This window comes from Cupressus sempervirens, chromosome 1 (genome assembly GCF_028749045.1).
Source record: "Cupressus sempervirens isolate cs-2001-9-10 chromosome 1, ASM2874904v1, whole genome shotgun sequence".
NCBI lineage: Eukaryota > Viridiplantae > Streptophyta > Pinopsida > Cupressales > Cupressaceae > Cupressus > Cupressus sempervirens.
Window position 1 is genome coordinate 206,556,574 of NC_143118.1, and position 5,913 is coordinate 206,562,486.

The window sequence follows — 5,913 nt, forward strand, 5'->3', positions numbered from 1 at the left end:
TAATAATGAGAGAGGGAATAATTTTTTAAAAAAAGCTTGCATACCATTGGAAGACATTAGACACTAAAACCACGTTGATGACGTAAATGTGTTTTGAAGATTTCGGAGAGCGGGATCTATAAACACTTTTAAAAGAACGAGATCAGAGACAAGAAATGATAAAAAAATTTGAATGTGAAGACAATATTTGACCCTAAAACCACGTTGATTATAGAGCCCACCAATTATTGTCGTCAACAACAACGAGTGTGAGGATGTTGTGAAACACGTTAACATGCCAACCACGGAATCGTAATGTTATCCTCCTTGGCCAGCTATTTATAGAGCAATACTTGCAAATATCTTCATTGTTCGTAGGACCTATCAATATAATATATAGGGAAATATAAGCGATTAAGCAAAACTAGATATCTTCGTTTGTTCGTAGGAGTCTGAGTCTGCAGCAAGTGATATATATTAGCGGATTGTAATCGAGTGAAGGAGCGAATTAGTAAGATGGGTTCAATTACAACAGCTGCAATAGTGGGCAGCAATGGAATGAGTTCACCCGACTATGAGATGAATGGTGAAGTGGTGCTGCAGAAAGTGGCTCTCCTCCACTTGACGGACTACGCTGCAACGCTGCTTGACGAGGCATCTGAATTGATGGGGAACAAAATCTCTCTTCAGCTTGTGAGCACCGACCAAGTGGACCCCGGCAATAATCTATGCATAATAATAATAATAATATAAGCTTTAAGCTGCTTTCTCATGGGAAGTGCATTTCTAATATTATAATTAGTATACACATAGAATTGTGTTTGCTTAACTGATGGTAATGGTAAAGAAATGGCGATTAGAAGACGTTTACACACATAAATTTGTATTTGTATGTTGATATTAAAGGGTATGAATTAAATTTGAAGAATGGTATATTCATCCCAATTTAATTAATACGATGCGATGCATGTTATCTTGTGTAGAAACGAGATTGGGCAAAACGATGGGGCAGCCTTGTCACTTGAAGTGGAGCCCATGGGACGGACCCATCTCACAAGAGACAAGCTGCGCGGTGGACGTTGAAATGGAACTTGGCACTCCGGTTCCCAGGCGCATTTTTCATAAAAAACATGCACGCCCAAGAGTTCTTTCTGAAATCACTCACCATATCTGTCCCTGGCGACTGCAATGTTCGTTTCCAATGCAACTCGTGGATAACCCTTTCTTTCGTCAACCCGAATGACCGTGTTTTCTTCGCCAATAAGGTCAATTTTTCCTTATCGCTAACACATATATATAGCAATTGCAAGGTTTTAAATTATTCAGGATTTGACCAAATAGTAGAAGCGCTAACATGAAGGTGAATGTGAATGTGTGTTTATCATCAGAGCTTTGTTCCGGAGGAAACCCCGGCGGGGCTGAGAAAGTTGAGGGAGATGGATTTGATTGGGGAGCCAGAGAAGGATGCAGAGCTGCGGAGGGAAGTGCTGGGTGGATCGCAGGAGCTCCCATATCCCAGGAGATGCCGAACTGGTCGTCCGCGCATTCAAATAGGCATGTGTCTATATACATGTATACTCACTAGTCATTATGTAACTGTGAGCCTGTAATCTTGACACATGTTTTCTTATTGAATCTGTTGCAGCCCCCGAATTCGAGACTCGCACAAGCTTGATCTTCATTCCCCCGGACGAAAGGTTTCCTTATTCTGACTATTCTGACTTTGGAGCTCACCTCATAGACGCAGTTGCTGACCTCATCGTTCCCACTCTCACTAATCTCTTCGATCACGGATTTGACTCCTTTGATGACGTAAGCGACCTCTACAAACGAGGTCTCAAAACTGCCCACAATTCTCTCAGGACTCTCCGTCAGGATAGCAGCCCACTGCATTTTGTGCAGGGACTCCTCGACAGCATCGAGGATGACATTCCGCTCATTAATTTCACTCGCCCGCAAATTGTCCAAAGTATAAATATATTGGCATTGCTTCATTAATCGATCTACAATCTATTAAGGTTAAACAACAATTGAACCAATCTTTTGCACACCACAGCGGATGAGTGCGCTTGGAGAAGCGACGAGGAATTTGCACGCCAGACACTTGCAAGGCTGAATCCATTGGTGATCAAGTGCCTAGAGGTAACCTTGACCCACTTTCTGTAACTCCCCAAAATCTTCACATTTATAACTCTTCTTCTCGTGTCTCTTCAATAACATAAACAATGGCCGCTTTAAAATTGAAACAGACATTTCCTCCCACGAGTAGCTTGGATGAAAGGATATACGGTCCAAATAAGAGCGCCATCGCCGCACAGCACATAGAAATGAACCTTGAGGGCCTTTCGGTGGATCTGGTCTTTATTTTCTTCAAGAGCTCCCTCTTCCTTAATCTAACTGTTATTGAAATCTAATGTAAAATTAATGTGGAAAATGCAGGCCACTGCTTCTAAAAGGTTATTTATTGTGGACTACTATGATGTTTATATGCCTTAAGTGGAGCGTATAAACAAGATGTCGAAAGATGCCAAGACATATGCAAGCCGCACGCTTTACTTCCTCACCAAAGGAGGGATTCTGAAGCCAGTGGCCATTGAGTTGTGTTTGCCACCAATTGATGATCAGGCGGCCGTAAGAAAGGTTTTCACACCAGGGGAACATGGGACAGAAGAAGGAGCGCTGTGGCAGCTGGCCAAAGCGCATGCTAAAGTCAATGATGTAGGTTACCATCAGCTCGTCAGTCATTGGTAAGTACCATTTTCCGACCTGTATTTTCACTATGCAGTATGCACATTACCATTTTCCCACCGTAATATACCAACAGCCACTTAAATTATATTCTGGCAAAATCGATCAAAGATTATAAGTTGCCTAAAAACTTCTTAAAGATAAACACGTTTTGCTCTCCAATTGTCCGCAAGTTAACAACACATTGTATCACGGAGCCTTTCATTATAGCAACCCACAGACAACTAAGCAAAATGCACCCAGTATACAAATTGTTAATACCTCATTACGTGGATACCATGGACATCAATCAAGCTGCCTGTCAGAGTTTGATAAATGCGTCAGGTATTATTGAACAAGGCTTCACGCCTAGCAGATATTGTATAGAATTGTCATCTAAAGCCTACAAGCAGTGGAAATTCAATGAACAAGGATTAGAGACCGATCTGCTCAAAAGGTAACTTATTTAATAGCTCGACTGCTGCATTACCTATGCTGGTTCATAACATTTATTCGTAATATGGTGAAATGTTGCTAAAAAGCTGATTACTGTCCTTTTACATCCGTTTCATTTTTCCAATCCAGTTAACAGAGATACCGAAAATTTGACTCGTTACTTCACAATGTACTGTGCAGGGGAATGGCAGTCCGTGATTCAAAGGCACCGAATGGTTTGAAGCTTGTGATCAAGGACTACCCATATGCTGTTGACCTTGTATAGAAATATGGTTTGCCGTGAAACAGTGGGTTTCAGACTACCTGTCCCTCTACTACAAGGATGATGCCTCCATTAGAAATAAAAAGGAATTGCAGGCTTGGTGGGATGAGATAGTAAATGTTGGCCACGGAGAACTCAGGGACGATCCAAGCAGATGGTACAAGATGGATTCTTTGGTTGAAGCAGTTCAAATAGTGACGACTATAATCTGAACTGCATTTGCTCACCATGCTGCAGTCAACTTTGGGCAGTACTCGTACGGGGGATACATGCCCAATCTACCTACCATGAGTAGACGCTTGATTCCAGAAAAGGGAACACCTGAGTATGATGAACTTGTTAAGGATCCAGAGGAATTCTTCCTCAAGACCGTCTCCGCTCCCACGCAAGCAACCCTTGTCATGGCTGTTCTGGAAATTTTGTCAAACCATGCAAAAAATGAGTTGTATGTGGGACAGTTGCAGGGCTCCACCATTGATAGAGTAGATGATCTCCGTATTCAAGAGAGATTTACAAAATTTTCAGAGAACATGACAAAGATTGAGAATATTATTATTGACAGGAATAACAACTGTCATGTTTACAAGAACAGGACCGGACCTGCAAAAGTCCCTTACACACTGCTATACCCCAACACTACTGATCTATCAAAATCAGGTGGTCTCACAGGCCGTGGTGTGCCCAATAGCATATCTATTTAATGGCATCTTCGCACAGACAAGAAATTCCAAACCTTCACTCGAAGCACTTCCATTCACAATACGGCTGCAACTCAAAATTATCATCCGTCACACATGACAATTGAGCACCATTGTTTTCTTTTGTTTTGAATTTTGAGCAGAGATTTTACACACATTAAATTGTACCTTCTAGCCGTTCTTCAATGTACCAATAAAGATTTATTAATTTATGTTCTTCCCATAAGAAATGTGGTTCTTCTCTTCAATTTAATGTTTAATAAAAGTGAAGATTTATAACTTCTATGAATCAATTAAACAAAGAAAATTTTATATTAAAATAAGGACGAAAATGTAATATATTACCTTCATAAAAAACAATTATGCTTTAATTAGATGCTTCTTAAATTGCTTTAAGAGAAATTATTCCATGTATTTTCGAATGAAGTATTTATCTTAATCTATCTATTAGAAGAATCATTAAATTGTAAACAAATGGAATCCATGTGTTTTATTGATATGTCATTTATTCCCATGGTTGAATATTTGTAGGAATACTTGGCACCTTTTATGGGATCGTGAATGTATGAATTGATCAAAAAAATATGTTTCTTGAAGGGGGAGAATGAAAACTGGAATAAAATCTGAAAACTGGAATAAAATCTGTCATTTTTCAAATATTATGGTGTAAAAAGCTAGTATAAAATGAATGCTAAAATTTAGAGAAGATTCAAGGAAGTTCAGCGAATCAATGGAGATAGAAATAAAATATTATTTTAAATTTTGAGCATACATTTTACATGCATTAAATTGTACCTTCTAGTTGTTTAATAAAAGTGATGATTTAAAACTTTAATGAATCAATTAAACAAAGAAAAATATATTTTGACACAAGATAAAAAAATGCAACATATTCATTATTTTGATCCTAAGGTTCTTATCAAGACATTTAGTATACATTTCATTGTTTAGAACATTTTCATAGACCATAACAAGCCTTATGTCATGTCTCCTAATCATGATAGAGAAATTAAAGAATTATAATATAAAATAATATATTTTGTCATAATAATAATACGTTACTCATAGCAATATAGTAATATTGAATGAGATAATAATACTATATTATCTATTAATAATAATATATGATAATTGTACATATAAATATTATATAGGATCATAAATTTAATATGTCATAATATCAAATGCAACATCGAAATAAGAAATAGTCTTATATAAATATATAAATAAATTATATACAAATCATTATCATATAATATGATATTACCTTACAATTGTAATATTTAATAGAGAAATAAATTGTATATGATATGATTCACATATATAATAATATTTTAATATTAAAGTATAAATATAAATAAATGATAAATATAACAAAACTAATTTGAATAGACGCATCCCCTCTTACAATGAAATATATAAATGAATACAAACGCAAAGGAGAGAAATCATTGATTGTTTACGAAATAAAGTGGTAAATATTTAAAAGATTGGGAAGAGGGATATTATAGTGGTATCAGAGCATGATCCTGCCATCTTAACAAATTCAATATTTGTTCTGTTAATTATTGTTAATTGGACAATGTTATTTTTGACCCAAAAATAGGAGTAGTATTTATGGGTAGCTTGGATAGTTGTTCGTCCTTATCTATGTATAGGAGCATTAGTTATTACGCCGAGAGGCGTTCTATACAATGGCAGCACAAATGCCCAGCACGGGAATATGCCAAGATTCCTGTCAACAAAAAAGAATTGGGAGCATTTACAAACTTCCAAATTAAATATTAAAAA

General features: G+C 37.0%; 1 pseudogene; it reads left to right on the plus strand.

Moving 5' to 3' along the window:
• Window positions 1–495: 495 nt before the first annotated feature.
• On the plus strand, window positions 496–4,125 carry LOC149576857 (linoleate 9S-lipoxygenase A-like; annotated as a pseudogene).
• The last annotated feature ends 1,788 nt before the right edge of the window (window positions 4,126–5,913 follow it).